Source organism: Microcaecilia unicolor, chromosome 2 (assembly GCF_901765095.1).
Source record: "Microcaecilia unicolor chromosome 2, aMicUni1.1, whole genome shotgun sequence".
In the NCBI taxonomy this organism is placed as follows: Eukaryota; Metazoa; Chordata; class Amphibia; order Gymnophiona; family Siphonopidae; genus Microcaecilia; species Microcaecilia unicolor.
The window spans coordinates 400,692,891-400,709,740 of record NC_044032.1 but is presented as its reverse complement, the minus strand read 5'-3'; positions in this window follow the sequence as shown (position 1 = coordinate 400,709,740).

The following is a 16,850-nucleotide window of genomic DNA, read 5'->3' as shown; positions in this document are numbered from 1 at the left end:
TGTGGACTAATGTGCATACTTTAAAAGTAATGCGTTCCTTAAGTGGGAGCCAGTGTAGCTTCTCTCGTAAGGGTTTTGCACTTTCATATTTTGGTTTTCCGAAGATGAGTCTGGCTGCTGTATTCTGGGCTGTCTGAAGTTTCCTCAGGATTTGCTCTTTGCAGCCTGCGTACAGTGAGTTGCAGTAATCCAGATGGCTGAGTACGAGGGATTGCACTAGGCTGCAAAAAACTGATCTTGGGAAGAATGAACTTATTCTTTTCAGTTTCCACATGCAGTAGAACATCTTTTTGATTGTGTTGTTTGCATGGGTTTTGAGTGTTAGGTGGCGATCGATAGTAACTCCAAGGATTTTTAATGTTTCTGAGATTGGAAGGTTTAGTTTTGGTGTATTTATAGCGGTAAATTCCTTCGTGTTGTATTGGGAAGTGAGTATCAGGCATTGAGTTTTTTCTGCATTCAGTTTCAGATGAAATGCATCTGCCCAGGTGTTCATGATGTGTAGGCTTTGGTTGATTTCATTGAAGATTTCTTTGATGTCTTGTTTGAAAGGAATGTATATTGTTACATCATCGGCGTATATATATGGGTTGAGGTTATGGTTTGATAGGATTTTTGCCAAGGGGATCATCATTAGGTTGAAGATGGTTGGTGAGAGAGGTGATCCTTGCGGTACTCCACATTCAGGTGTCCATGCGGCAGACGTGGTTGAATTTGATGTGATTTGGTATGAACGCTTGGTTAGGAACCCTTTGAACCAGTTTAGGACATTTCCTCCAATGCCAAAATATTCAAGTATGTGTAATAGGATTCCGTGGTCAACCATATCGAAGGCACTTGACATGTCAAATTGTAGGAGGAGTATATTGTTACCGGTTGCAATCATTTGTTTAAATTTAGTCATGAGGGTAATTAATACTGTTTCTGTGCTGTGATTTGATCGGAATCCTGAGTGTTTGTTTAGATAGTTGGTGAGTTGTTTAGTTACCATTCCTTCGGTTATTTTGGTTGTTAGTGGTATGGATGCTTCTGGTCTGTAGTTGGTTATTTCTCTTGTGCTTTTCTTTGTGTCTTTGGGTATAGGGGTGAGTAAATTTTTTCCTTTTTCTTTTGGGAAAAGTCCGTTTTGTAGCATGAAGTTTGTGTGGTTCGTTAGGTCTGTTATGAATTGTTGAGGAGCTGATTTCATGAGGTTATTTGGGCATACGTCTAGTTTGCAGTGGGATTTGGCATATCTTTTAAGTGTTTCAGAGATGAGGTCTTCTCATAGTAGTTAGAATTCGGTCCAGGTTCTGTCTGCTGGGTATATTCCGTCTTCAGGGTCTAGACAGTCTAGGAGTGTGGCGTATTCAGTATGGCTGACAGGTATTTTGAGTCGTAATTGTATAATTTTCTCCTTGAAATATTTCGCAAGGTTTTCTACGTCTGGTATATCTTTGCTGTTGTTTGTAACTGGTGTGGTGTCTAGCAGTTTGTGCACAAGGTAGAAGAGTTTATGTGTGTCTTTGTAGTTTGGTCCTATTAATGTCTTGTAGTGTAGTCTTTTAGTCTGTTTTATGGTGTATTTTTATTTCCTCCGAAGTAGTTTCCAGGCATTTAGTGTTTGTTCATCTCTTTTTTTTATCCATGCACGCTGTAGTTTCCTGACTTGTGTTTTAAGCTTTTTTAGCTTTTCGGTGAACCATGGGTTTGATTTTTTTCTGTGTGATGTTCTGTGTTGTTGTGCATAAATCGTCCCATTCTTGGAGGAATTGGATGGTATCAGCATTGGTTGACCATTCGTTCTGGTAGATCTGTTGCCAAAATGTTGTGGGGTTTATTTTTCCTCTCGTGGTGTATGTTGCTCGCTCATGTTTATTTATTGTGTGTATGTGTGTTTTTTGCCAGTAGAGAGAGACATTTGCTTTATGACCATAATGTAGGTGTCCATCTTGTTTCAGTAAGTGTGATAGTTGAGTCCTGGTCAAATTTGTGTGTTATGATGTCCAGTGTGTGTCCTTTTTCGTGTGTTGGTTGCGTGCTGGGTGTGTGTAGATCCCAGAGTGTTAGAAATTCTTTGCATTCTCGTGTTCCTGTTGAGGTGTCATCTTCGAGGTGTAGGTTGATGTCTCCTATTATAAGGATGTTTGTGGCAGATACACATGTGTTCGAGATGAAGTCCATGAGTTGTGTTTGGGAGTCTTGCCATTTTCCTGGTGGTCTGTAGAATAGGATTGCATTAAGGTGTCCTATGAGGTTTGGGTGATTAATTCTTGTCGATGCAATTTCAAGTTGTGGTGAGGTAGATTCACCCGTGGTTGTGATGGTGAATTCGGGTTTGTAAATTATGGCTATACCGCCCCCTCTTTTTCCACTCCTTGCCCAGTGAGTGATTTTGTATTCTGGTGGGCATGTTTCTAAGATGGCAGGGTCTGTGGGGCTATGGAACCAGGTTTCTGTAATAAATAGAAGGTCTAAATTCTCTGTGGTGATCCAGTCTAGTATATCTACTGAGTTGCTTACTGCTGATCTTGCATTGATGTATCCTAGTTGGATTGAGCGATGTGGGTCTGTGGGAGGGTTCGATGTGTTTATTTTTATTAGTTGTCTGTTTCTTCGGTGGTTGAATTTGTTGCTGTTGTTGTTTTCCTCTTTTTGTTGGTGGTGATCATGTTCAGAGATTTTTCCATTTGGTTGGTTGTTGTGTCTTTGGTTTGGTAAGTTGTTGGTAGGTTGTGCATAGGGTTGGTGTATTGTTGGTAGGTTATTATGGATGTTCTTTAAGGTGGGCATTGTGTGTATGTGAGTGTTGTGTGATTTGTGAATTATGAGGTTGTTGTTTTCTGGGTTGTGGGTTGTGTTTGCATGTAAGAGTAGGGTAAGACAAAGAATGGTTAGGAGTGTTTTACTGAAATTCATATCTGTGTATAGGCCCTGTGGCAAATATTTAGCTGGTTATCATTCAAGTAATTAAAGCATAGTTTAAACTTTTAAATCCAAGTTGAAATCGGTGCATTCAATTAAAGCCTTCTGTTTAGAGCAGGCCATGCAGAGTATAGACTTTTAAATCGAGCTAAAAGCAAATAAAGCCTTCTATTTTAAGCATGCAATGCACAGTGTTGGTTTTTAGTTCGAGCTGAAAGCAATTAAAGCCTTCTATGTAAAGCAAGCAAAGCAGAGAGTAAACTCCCAGATCGAGCTGAGAGCAATTAGAGCTATCTATTCAAGCAAGCAATGCAGAGCATAAACATTCAAATTGAGCTGAGCAATTAAATTAGATTAAATTAAATTAAAGCCTTCCATTCAAAGTAAGCAGTCCAGAGTATAAACTCCCAGATCGAGCTGAGAGCAATTAAAGCCTTCTATTCAAGCAGGCAGTGCAGGGCATACACTTTTAAATCGAGCTGGAAGCAGTATATGCAGCCAAAGCAAAGCAAAGCAAGTGAAGCAAGCAGTTATTTTGGCTATTGCGGGTCTATTCAAGCAGGCAGTGCAGGGCATACACTTTTAAATCGAGCTGGAAGCAGTATATGCAGCCAAAGCAAAGCAAAGCAAAGCAAGTGAAGCAAGCAGTTACTGTATTTTGGCTATTGCGAGTCTCGGTTCTGCTGCGCCCTGTCCCCTCCACGAGGTCGCTGCCGGGTCCAATCTGTCCCCAGCAGGCCTCGTGTCCTCCTTGCTCTCCGCCTCCCTTTACCTATTCGGCATGAGATGTGGGGTTCACCGTGGGAACAAGCAGGTTCTCTGCTGCATTGCGATCGTTTTGCTCGTCGTCCCCCGGTTGCTCTCCTCTTTTCAGCGGTCGAGTGGCAGGATGGGGTCTGGGTGCTGGTCAGTCTTCAGCGTATCTGCACCTCGGTTGATCGTCGCAATGTGGGTCCGCATCATCAATTATATATGTACGACTGGAGTACCGATTCAGCTTTTATTTCCCTCCTCTTTCCTAGCCCCCACATCTGGATCCCATAGCTGTCCTTTCCATGGCATACAGACAGTGAAACCATGTACAAACGCTCCTGGTATATCTTGCTTGGTTGTAGGAGATGTAGCAGAAGAATGCAAATTAATATGTATAAAATAGAGTGAATGCACTAAAATTAAATGTGCCAATTTTGTATAATGCACCTGAAATTCAGAGCGGTATTTTATAACAGCTCTTGCAGAGGATAGAGCGATTACAAAATAACTCTATCCCTGAACTTATATGTGAAATAAAAACAATACATGTGTGTGTGTGGGGAGGGGGGGGGGGGATTTTCTTTTAGGCACTCCAATGCTGCATGGTGAGAGCTATTCTGTAATGGCACCTGGGCACCTAGATTCCATTAGAGAATTGTAGTGTAAACTGGTATTATCATGTCTTACATTTATGTGCTCACACTTACACCAGCCATGAACCTGAATATGGCAAGGGTGTGCATAACAAAGTGTTATGTAAGTTGCAGGCATACATGGCAGCACCACCCATATCCTCCCATGATACAGGCAGAACAGCGGTGGATCTTTAGATTAAACACAATAATGCCTAACGGTTTAAATGTACATATCGAGTGGAAAGTTTTCCTGTAAAGGGGCATAGAAGTTATGATAAAGAAACAAAGCAAATGGGACGCGGTCCCTTTAAGAGAGAGTCCGATGGAGTTGCATCAGGTGATCGGGGTGAACATTTAAATACCGTGACGCCATTTTGATTAAGTGGAGTCCCGCAAAAGAAATCAGCAGGACCCACAGAAGGTAAGCTTGAGAACTTTTTACCTGTTGAGTTATGCAGTCCTCTGCACAACTGTTCATAAAATTATTTACGGCGAGGCACCGGGATACTGACAGACCTCATCGACCTGCCAACCAGAAACACTACAAAATCTGCACGATCATACCTAAATCTTCACTACCCGAGCAACAAAGGACTCAAATACAAATCCACCTATGCATCCAGCTTTTTCTACTTAAGCGCACAACTGTGGAACGCACTGCCAAAAGCAGTGAAAACTATGCTCGACCACCTAAATTTCCGGAAAGCACTAAAGACAGAACCATTCAGAAGAGCATACCCCACCGACCCAACATAAAATACCTGGACACTTGCGACACAATGTAACCAAAGACCATAACGGACATTACCTGACTCTTTCTCCCCTCTCCCTCTCTAAGTTGCCCCAATTGTGTACATACCATACATGTACCTCATCCTACCACAATATCACTTTGTATTCATTCAAACCATGTATTTGTTCAGACCGAAATCGGCTAATGCCGGTAACGGTAATATGTAAGCCACATTAAGCCTGCAAAAAGGTGGGAAAATGTGGGATACAAATATAACAAATAATAAATAATAATAACTTGCAGATAACCATAGGTAGCGCCTAGACTATGTTTGCTCTCTGATCAGTAGACACCCTTACCCACAACCAAACCACATTGGTGAAGGCCAGGAAGGAGCTACAAACAGCTGGGTCATCTTTTCACATTGAATGTATCAGCAATGGTATATAGTGCTGAGGAGAAAAGGCAAAACAACAGTAAAAGCATTAGATGGATGTTTACTTCATCACAACTGCAATATAAAACATCAGGTACAGAAGGGCACAGGCTAGGGGAATTATATAGGCACCAGGCTGTAGCCACCTGCAGGTAACTTAGAATAGGAACTGTAACCAGAACCCCTCTGTCTCACCATGACTTAAGGGCTCAAGGCCGTAGTAGGCACACACCTGTGGCCACCTAGAAAATGGTTTGCAGGATAGAATTTAGAAATGTTGTCCCATAACTATGGAGGATTGTAGGACTGTGTTGAATAATGTGGAAAAGACATTCAGTGCATATATGCTTCCCCCCCCACCCCCAGCAACCTTGAGAATAGGTGGGCACTTCATAAAAGGGGACTGGGGTTCACCACATAAAGAAGGATGGAACCTACCGGGGAGTGTTACAGGTCCAACGGGAAGTGGTACAGCAGCTACAACGGCTGGAGCACAGCATCGAGGACCTACGGTGTGACCTGAAAGCACGCAGTACAGCCCTGATGCAGCAACAAGTGGCGTTTCCTTCCACCACTGCACAGCAACCACCGGCAAACCTGGTGAAAATAGAGGTAAGATTTGAATGCAGAGAACATACAGAGAATGGGGAGCCCTTGACCATGAGGGATGCACACATCCATTCTCAGGGCCTCTTCCCCACCCCCACCCCACAGGCAGCCACAACTGAGTGTGTCCAGCAGAGAACAAGACATCTGTACAATGAACTGGGTAGAAACAATCATCAGTATCATAGTCCAGTGTATTAGAGTCCACTGCTGTCCCTTGCAATCCTGTTGACCAGCTGCAGTGCAAGATGCAAGAAGTGTTTGTTTAGCACCTACGTAGCAGAAGGAGAAGAGGTGGCTGAGAGATATGAGCTTACCTTGAACTTGTGGTGCCAGAAATTGCCAAAAGGAACACCAATCTGTTTGCTTCAAGGGGCCAGAGGCCGGCTGATTCAACTAAGGAGAGAGAATGGGGGTCAGTGAGGGACCGCATCAAACATAGCAAGCAGCTCCTGGAGGGTAGAGGATAGAGAGTTGGTCAGATGCAGAAAATGCAGAGTATATGCTAAGCTGTCAGCTAACACCCAGTCAGAAACTTCTTGAAAGGAAAGGTAGTTATCTTTTAAGAATTGGACAAAAGATGTGCCCCCCCCCCCAAAAAAAAAAAAAAACCAAACAGGTCTACAAAACCATACAGTGGCAAAAACAAGGTTTACTATAACTGAAGGTAAAACACTTAGAAATACAACCTCTAAAGTGCAAGCACAGAGAAAGCCATTTTAAAGAGGCACCAATAAAGGGAACGCAAACTTCCAAAACGGAAGAGCACCTGGGGACGTTTATCATTTTCACCCATAATCGAAATTAGGGTGTTCAAAACACAGAGCAGCTGGGGACGTTCATAGTTCCCACCCATAATCGAAATGAGGATGCCCAAATCGGCAGAGCAGCAGGGGACCTTTAGGGATTTTGCCCCTAATCGAAATTAGGACGTCCATCTTGGGGATGCCCATCCCGTTCTTACATGGGCGTCCTTGGGACGTCCTTCTCAGTACTTTTGAACTTTTGCATACTATTGTCAGAATGGCACCAAAACAGTTATCCACCCGCAAAGGTAATTTCACTGTGTCCTCTGCACTCCTTCCACAGTTCTATGTCTACCTACCTGCCTGTGTGGCTCTCTTGCACATCAGTCTCTAAAATGCACTGTACTCCTCGTCTCCAACTCTGTACCATCTACAATCAGATCTGCTAATGCCATTCTTCACCATCTGTTTCCTGGGTCTTCACATGTGGGGCTATGTATATGAATGCTGCAAAACAAAACTGGGTTATTTTGACCAACACACTTCCGCCCCTTTTGCTATGCAGGTGATGACACCAGTCAGACACAGAAGCTGGTCTTAGTGGCCACCAGCCCCAGCATACTGAAGGGCATATAAAGCAGCAAACCAGGCACACAGACAAAGGTAACAGGGCACTGAACAACTCTCAACTTTCTCTCCCAACGATCTTGCCACTCTCCAACGCCATGAAATCGCTAATGGGTCTAAAGACGACTTCCCCCTTACCCTGGTCGCTTTTATTTCAGATCTAACTAAGGACGTCCATGTTCCCGCCCATGCGAAACCATTTCGCTAGCCATTATACGTTGGAGGTGCCCATCTCATAACGCCACCCATATCAAGCCTCTAACACCCCCCTGTGGGGACATCCATAGATGGGCGTCCTCGTGCTGAGGATGTCTTCAAGGCCCTGTTTCGATTATTGGATTTGAACGACCTTCTTTCACAGGGACGCCCATGTGCCTTTTGTGTGGCTTTTTGGACGCCCTTCTCTTTCGAAAATGAGCCCAATAGAGGCATAGAAGAGGACAAGATTGCAAGTAGGGACATAAAGGGGATAGAGTAGGTGGCAGGGAGGTACAGATGAAGAGAAAAAATACAAATAAGAAAGGATACCTGATGTTCCAAATAATAAAAAAGATCAACACACTGAAAAATGCAAATGAATATAGGAAAATAGTGTGCATGTACTAACACAGATACATAGCTAATTTGTACAGAGCATCTAAGTGCAAACATACACAATTAACTGGAGGTGCTGAAATGTAGACAGTACACCAAAAAAAAAGGAAAATTCCCTATGATAACAGTAAAAATGGCCAAGGGAGTAGAGAAGGAACACAGGCCAACCAATAAAACAAATATCCAGAATTTGATTGCAGCAATAAAAAAAATAATGGCAACATGATAATTGGGAAACTGGCAACTGTCCATTATTGGGGAAAAATAGAAATGCGGCCATTTTACAGTCACGCGAAAAGTGGCCTCAGCGCACAGGGAAACCCACACTCTAATCATAATACATGGCCACTTTAAGCACAGCTTGGTAAAGGACCCCTATATCATGAAAATGTATTATTAAGAATCAAAATGTTTGTAAAAACTTCTATGGCTCTGTTTCTGTCTTTCAGGTTCAATGTTTCTAAATATCCAACTGGGATATCAGCATTTTACTCTCACGTATGTCCTTTCAATCTTTTGTGTGTTCTGGCTGGAAATAAAGTAATAAGAATAAACATAGTCAGTCCATCTTTAATTCTTGGTATTGCTTGGGTTTGTGGAGCACCTCTTTTATCTTCCTCAACATTTTTTTTTTCTTTTTCGCATTCTCTGTTCTCAGAATCTACAACTAAAGATTCTTAATTCCCAATATATAAAACTCTTGCTTAGTTAAATAAACTATTCTATTCCCATCCATGTTTTGCAAGACTATTGGACTGTATGCCTCATTCTCCAAACACCAAAAATTGGAATGCATCATTAGTTAATTGAAAATAAAAATAAAAGTAAATGTGTCTCTGTCTAGGCTTTTTAAAAATCTTTCTACATGAGCCATAGAAGATCTGCATAAAATCATTAATAGGCATTGTTTCTGTCCTAAACTCAATCATCCATTCATGCACTCATTCTGCCTCTTCTTTTATCCTCTAAAATAATCCCCAATCTGAAGTCTTTACCTAAGCTCTTTTCTCAGAAGCCTATCACTTTTCTTTCAAAACATTATTTGAATATTTTTCCACTTAATTTCTAGAATTCAATCAATTTACGTGCAGCTTAAATTTGTCATATGCCTGGCTTCCCTTCTTCTTTTACTCAACTGGGGTCTGTCAGTGCTGATAGCTACGGTGCCCATGTTTTCTGACATATTTCCAGAAAGATTTCTGAACAGCTAAGACATCTGTCCTGTTAGTTTTAATTTTTGTTGACTTTTCCTCTGATTCCAGTGTTAAAGTTTTGATTTCAGACCATTTGTTCCTCACTTGGTCGTTCTTTCACATCTAGAGTAGAAAAAAATCCATGGTCTGCTCAATGATTATTCACATCTCTCTCCCACTCATCTACCCTGACCTACATTTAAATAACATAAGAATAGTCATACTGGGTCAGAACCAATGGTGCATCTAGCCCAGTATCCTGCTTCCAATAGTGGCCAATCCAGGTCACAAGTACCTGGCAGAACCCAGTTAGTAGCACCATTCCGTATTACCAATCTCGAGGCAAGTAGTGGCTTCCCCCATATCCATCTCAATAACAGACTATGGATTTTTCCTCCAGGAACTTGTCCAAACCTTTTTTTAAACCTAGATATGCTAACCGCTGTTGCCATATCCTCCGTCAACAAGTTCCAGGGCTTAACTATTCTTTGAGTGAAAAAAATATTTCCTCCTATTTATTTTAAAAGTATTTCCATGCAATTTCATTGAGTGTCCACTGGTCTTTGTACTTTTTGAATGAGTGAAAAATCAATTCACTTCTACCTGTTCTATACCATTCAGGATTTTGTATACCTCAATCATATCCCCCCTCAGCTGTTTCCAAGCTGAAGAGCCCTAAGCTCTTTAGCTTTTCCTCATGAGAGGAGTTCTATCCCTTCTATCATTTTGGTCGCTCTTCTTTGAATCTTTTCTAATTTTGTTATATGTTTTTTGAGATACGGCAACTAGAATTGAAAATAATACTTCAGGTGAGGTCGCACCATGGAGCAATACAGAGGCATTTTTGGTCTTATTCACCATCCCTTTCCTAAGAATTCCTAGCATCCTGTTTGCTTTTTTGGCTGCTGTTGCACACTGAGCAGAAACAATAAATTTTAGTGATATTTCAGTTATTCACATACCATCAAATTAAAAGTTTCCATACTTTAGTATTCTGGCCATTTCCAGGTTTAAACAAAGCTTTATCCTAAATGTCATGGCTGCATTTTAAACAAATTTCCTTTAATTTGTATATATTCACCATGTAAAAAATTTCTTCTCAGGCAACAAGTTCTCCAATTGAATCCTACAGCACTGTGTGTCAGTGGCGTAGCCAGACCTGACATTTTGGCTGGGCCCAAAGCTAATATGGGTGGGCACTCTATATATATTATATATGTTCTCATACGAACCTGACTTACTCGCCCCGAAAGGGCGGTGGTGCCGCCTACCCCATCAGTCCTTCCACACACCGGAACAGCTAGGCCCCACACCAGGTGTCCAATCTGTACGTGCTCACTCACTCCTCGCCCTTTTCTCGCTTCGCGCAGCCAGGCCTCATCAACCGTTGCTCTGCGCATCTTTTGTCTGAGAAGCACACGTCACGCTACCAGCCTGCCGCGCTGTACGCAATCACCGGAGCGCGTGAAGGCGTCAAAGTGAGAGGTGAGAGGTGGGAGCCACAGAGCTGGAGCCGGCCGGAGGCCCCGGTTATTCCCCGCCGAAATTCAGTATCTCCCGGGGAGTCGCCAGAACCTCCCGGTGCCCCTCGCAACCCCTCAGAGCCAAGGGGAATCGTACGGAATTTCTTTGCGCAAGTCGGAACTGCTCTGGGTCTCTTAACAGAAAAGCGGCCCTTGGGGTGTCCCTTCGACGGAAAGAGCTGCTGTTTATCTCACTCAGCCGACCTCGGTCTCTGGCGGTGTTCAGGAACCGCGTGATGACTCGTCACTCACACAGTGGAAAAAGCCAAAAGGCTGCTGCAGTGCGCTTGGGTGGGCGGGCCTGAGCCAAGATTGGATCACCCGTAGCTACGCCCCTACTGTGTGTGTGTGGGGGGGGGGATTGTGCCCCAAAACAGAGAATGCACTAAGCAGTATTCTATAAGGGTGAACCAGAGGCATGCATGTGCAGGATTGTGCATAGATGTGTGTCATAAAAGGGGCCATGCTTGGGTCAGAAAGTGGCCAGGTGCTGGGCAGGTGCTGGACCTAGTAGACATTCTGAGTTTTTTAAATTATGATATCAGATTTGTCTCTCTATTGCTTAAGAAGTTACACTGATTGCATGTGCATGCCAGGGTACAATTCAAACTTTGCATTTTAGTTCATTGTATTTTGTATGGTGAGGTCCCATTATATTTTGTTGACTGGGTAGCACTTCTTTTGAATGACATTCACAGTAAGACTCCTAATCAAATGTTACTTAGCTTCCCATCGCCTAAATTGATTAAAAAATTCAAGATATTAATTCTTCCATATACTATCAAGCTGTCCATGTGGGGAATCTGTTGCCATTGTTGATTCATGCTATACCAAACTATCTTGAGCACTGACATTACATTCATTGTATATTGTTGAGTTTTTAAATATATTTATTTCATTGTGTACTGTTCTATACACATTGATTTTTTGAGCACTGATTTTATATTACTTTTGTAGTGTTTTTATATACCCTTTAAGCAATAAACTTTTAACTTAATTGTTCCTGAGGTTTGTCTAGCCTTCCTCCGTTCCCACTTCCTTCTGTATTACTGCTTGTCCCGTGGGACTTCGTTGTTCGGTTACCTTGTGGTTTATCTCAAATATCTAACACTCCGTAAGAATCTTAAAACCTTTTTACTTGTAAAATATTTTTAATACAATTATGCAGTGTGTTTTTTCTAGCAAAAAAGGTGCCGGTATTCAAATGCTAGGAATCCCTTCAGGGGTAGGGTGATCACCGAGAGACCCACCCCACAATAGCCAGGCCCCCTGCAACCAGTCACAGAATCTATGACAAGGCAGAATTGGTGTGTAGAGCCTGAGCTCTTTTATTAAAACTTTGGGTCCACGGGTCAATTTTAGCAGACATTGGAAAAGGTGCCGGTACTCAGTACCCCCAAGTACTCCCTCAAAAAAGCCCTGCAATTATGTAAGATTATGTTTCTGTAATTCTAGGAGTATTGCTCCTGTTGTCTCTTCTTTTTGATTGTGATCCGCATAGAACTACTTCTGGTTGTTGCGGAATAGAAGAATCATATATCATAACATAACATATCTATAGTAAGCATGTGTCTTGGGTTGTGCTATATTGTATTTTTAAAGATTTATATGATGCGAATAAAGAATGCTTTGATATGTTATTTAATTATACTTCAATGATTCGAATGATGAGTATTTAATAGTCAATCATTGTATTAGTATATTAACCCTATTCATTTGGCAGATTTTGTATGCATATTCACTGTGGATATCCTGAAAACGTGACTGGCTAGGTGTGTCCCGAGGACTGGGTTGAGTACCCCTGTGCTAGATAAATTCAGACTAATTGTTCAATCTCTTTTATTATCCAAGCTTGATTATTACAATAGAATATACTTGGAATGCTCAAAGTATGTCAGTGGAAGATTATAAACAGTACAAAATATCGCTGTGAGATGAATCTTTTCCTCTGGTAAAGATGAGAGGGTGACACCATTAAACTTCCAATCTCACTAGTTACCCATGGAAGCTAGAATTTTGTTCATGCTCTACTGTATAATTTTTTTTAATTTCTCAAGGCTCAGCACCATCTTACACGTATACTTTAAACTCTTTTGCTTGCTCATTTTCAAAACACCTGATTTGAAATCAATTTAAGCTGTAAAATCTATTAAACATGTCACCGCATCATTTATTTTCTCGAGCAGCGAAATCATGGAATTTATTGTCGATACATCATGAGACCAATTATGCTCTTTTTAAAAGGGCTATAAAAACTATTTTGTTCCGAAACCATATTATTTCTAAAATTATTATCACATCATGTTAATTTTATTAGAATTTTCTACTCTGTGGCATACACATAATTGTCCTATTGTATACGCCTAGGTTTTATACCCTAGTTTTCTTCTTGCAATCTGCATTGAAACCCTGTGTGGGTATATGTAGAATATAAGAGACATGTGTATTGTAATGTAGTGCAATGCAGTCTGGGAGATACTAATTTTTAAATATTTTTCTAAAGTATCCACTTGATAGGTCTTACATCAGAGATATGCAAGTTCAGCTTCAGAGGGCAGCAAACTGGTTTGATTTTCATGGCATCCCTAATGAATATGCATGAGATACATTTGCAAGCATACTACCTTCATTCTATGCAGACTGGTGAGCCTGATGTCAGGCAAACTGGTAGAGACTATTATAAAGAACAAAATTACAGAGCATATTCAAAAGCATGGACTAACAAAACAAAACAAAGCCAACATGGATTTAGTGTAGGGAAATCTTGCCTCTCCAATCTATATTACATTTCTTTGAAGGGGTGAACAAACATGCAGACATTTCGAAAAATACCACGGTTTACATATACACGTGGGCATAATATGGGGGAGATCATGTCCCATTACAAAGCAATGGAGAGTAGGCATACTGATGACTTACCTGTTGGGCATACAATATGTGTGTGTGTGTGGGGGGGGGGGTGTATTGTAGGTATGCACTACAGATGAGTCAGGTTGAGATTCCCCATTCAAGGGGGCGCATGTTTGCTTTACGATTACATACAGATTGTAACACGAAGCAATGTGTTTATGGCATTCGTTGGGACTGTGGTATGTGGGACATACTATCAGAAAAGTGAAGAATAGGATTGCTCAACACCTTAGCAATATTCGACTTGTGAAACTAGAGACACCTTTGGTAATGCATTGGAGTATGGCTGGCCACGTACTCGAAGATTTACGTTTTGTGGTGTTATTTAAGGTGTACAGTAAGAGCAGAGGAGGGAATATCTCATTGGAGATGTTACGACGAGAGCAGAGGAAAATTTTTATGTGGAATACGATTGAGCCAGCTGGATTAAACAGAGAGGTTGAATGGTTGAATGTTTGAGGGGACAGGGTTTGTGCAGTATAAAACAGCTGGGTGAAGTCAGCCTCCACAATGCATGCGCCGGCGTTTTGTCGCTGAGCAGGATTGCTTGTGGATGGTGGAGTTCCTACCCATCCTGTATCCATGAATGGTGTATATCTATCAATTGTGAGTAAACTTAAAAGTAATTGGAAAGTTGTTGCAAGAGGAATACATGTACAATACTGATGATCACCACGTGTGTCAATTCATGTAGGAACCCGACTCCTGATGACGCTTTTATAGCGAAACATAGACTGTGTTGGATTGATCACACATTAAGTTGAGAATTTGTTGAACTGTGTATGCTATTTGTCTGAGAATCCGTCGATCATCTGAACCTTTGTGATGGTGATTACTGAATAAGTTGGACTTCAATTAAGAACACGTGGGATGACCCTTGGGATTACAAATCTATCAAGCTATTGCAGAATTGGAGTTCCGTGCGAAGGAGTAACTATTTGGAACTACAAAGGCTTTAGATCAAGTGGTTGCAGAATTTGACTCAAGTGGTGCACCACGGATTGGGAAGTACTTTTTGATATAATTTGATTAACGGGCTTGGAGGTTAGCTAGTGATTATTTGTATTAGTGAGTTTTCTCAATGTGTATGAAATAGTATGAGTGAAGGGTGAAAGAGTATGAATGTAGAATAAGGTGTTGAGGAAATAGATATGATATATTTTTGTATTAAGAAATATATAATATTCATTGGAGATACCCTGAAAATCCAACCTGTTTATTGCCTTTGAGGTCTGAACTTGGATGCCACAGCATTATATTAATACTTGCCTAATCTGAAAGGTTTAGAGTTATGTATAACGTGCTATATTTAAAGTGTGGTTTTTTTTTATTGTGTATATAAACAATAAAGCTCTTTTTATGAAGGGATCCATGACAAAAGCGCTACTTTAATTTAAAAAAGCTACGGTCTGAAAAATCAACAGACCAATCCAATCTTCTCAATGTACCCTTTAGGACATTTTGAATAAATACCTATTTCTTAAATATATGTCAGCATACTATTAAGAGCAAGCACCAACTGTGTTTATTACAAATGATATTTGCACAGGCTTTTTTTCTTCTTTGCTTTTTGACAGCAGCCTATGTTTTCCAAAGACAATAGATTAGCTCTGCTCCATTTATTTCCTGGTCTTTCTTTGCATTTATGCAAGAGCTAATGTGACCAACAGGCAGTTCTTGGGTTGCATTTGGCCCTCTCACAAGCTATGTTTGACTCATAAATTCACAGGAGACGAGTCTCTTTCATGGTAAAGAAAGCTATGGAATGAGGGGGCATAGGATGAAGGTGAAAGGAGACTCTGGGCTCCATTTATAGAATAGAGCGTAGAATAGCACTTAGCACTCATTTTTTCTAGTGTAAACCTTTGAGTGCCATATATAGAATTCGGCCCGGTGTGTATTTTATAGGTAAGCGTACATGTGGGTGGAACTAGGATAAAGCAAGGGCAGTGTTCTTACTTATGGAAGCAACTGACAGAAAAATATGGTGCCAATTCTATAATCCCCTAATTCTGTAAAAGTCGCCAAAAATTGTGCGCACAAATTTGAGCATGCACTCAATGTGCATGTGCAATTTAATTGAATAATAAGCTGATTAGTACCAATAATTGGCTTTTTAACAATTATTGACACTAATTAAAACTAAATGAACTTTATGCATGTAAATCCCACTCCTAAAATTTACACACAATTTGAAAAAGGGGACGTGGAAATGCACAGGTCATGGGTGAAATGGGGGCATTCCTAAAATTTTTGAGCCTAGTTATAGAATATGGTCCAGTGCACCTAAATCTGCATGCTGGGATTTATGCTACATTTTCATTGGTGTAAATGGATGCGCGTAGATTTAGGCGCTGAAATATCAACTAAGCATAATCTATAATCGGTGCCTAAATCTAGGCACCGATTATAGATTATGCTTTTTCAGCACTGATTTCAGTGCAGATCAAGAAAAATGTGACGGTGTACAACTGAATATACCTGTGGTATGGTACACAAAACATACCTTAAAATTGGACAGTTTTATAGTAAAACCACAAAATGTGAAATAATACTATAATATAATATAATACTATACAATTACTATACAAATTTATGTATATAAATGGACAAAGCTGCATGAAATTAATGAGAATATATATGGCAAAACACACATTAAAGCCATTTCATAAAACCACGTCGCATAAGGTTGTGCACAGGAACATTTTATGAATTGCTTCAAATACCAGGGCATAACCAGTTTTAAAAGGAATTATGTAATCCTTTATAGTAAAACACATATTTATTTTGAATATAAATGGTGATCACTTAAATTAGGATCAGACATAATGGTGGACAATCTGCCCACCATAGGAGGTGAATACTAACACTGTCTTGAAAGACTAAAAAACTAAGGGCTCTGTTTACTAAGCCGCATTATAGGTACACTAGCAATTTTAGTGTGTGCTAAAAATTAGCACATGCTATTATTAGAGACACCCATAGGTGTCTCTAGTGTTAGCACATGCTAAATTTTAGTGCGTGCTAAAAATGCTAGTGCACCTTAGTAAACAAAAACAATGGAGGCTAAAAAGGAAGATGTAATGAAATCCTGCATATTTAATAATTTTGGCCTATAATCACATTGAGCTGTTTAGGACAAAACAAAGTCTGCACAAAATATAATTGAACTGCCATGGATGTGTTTGTG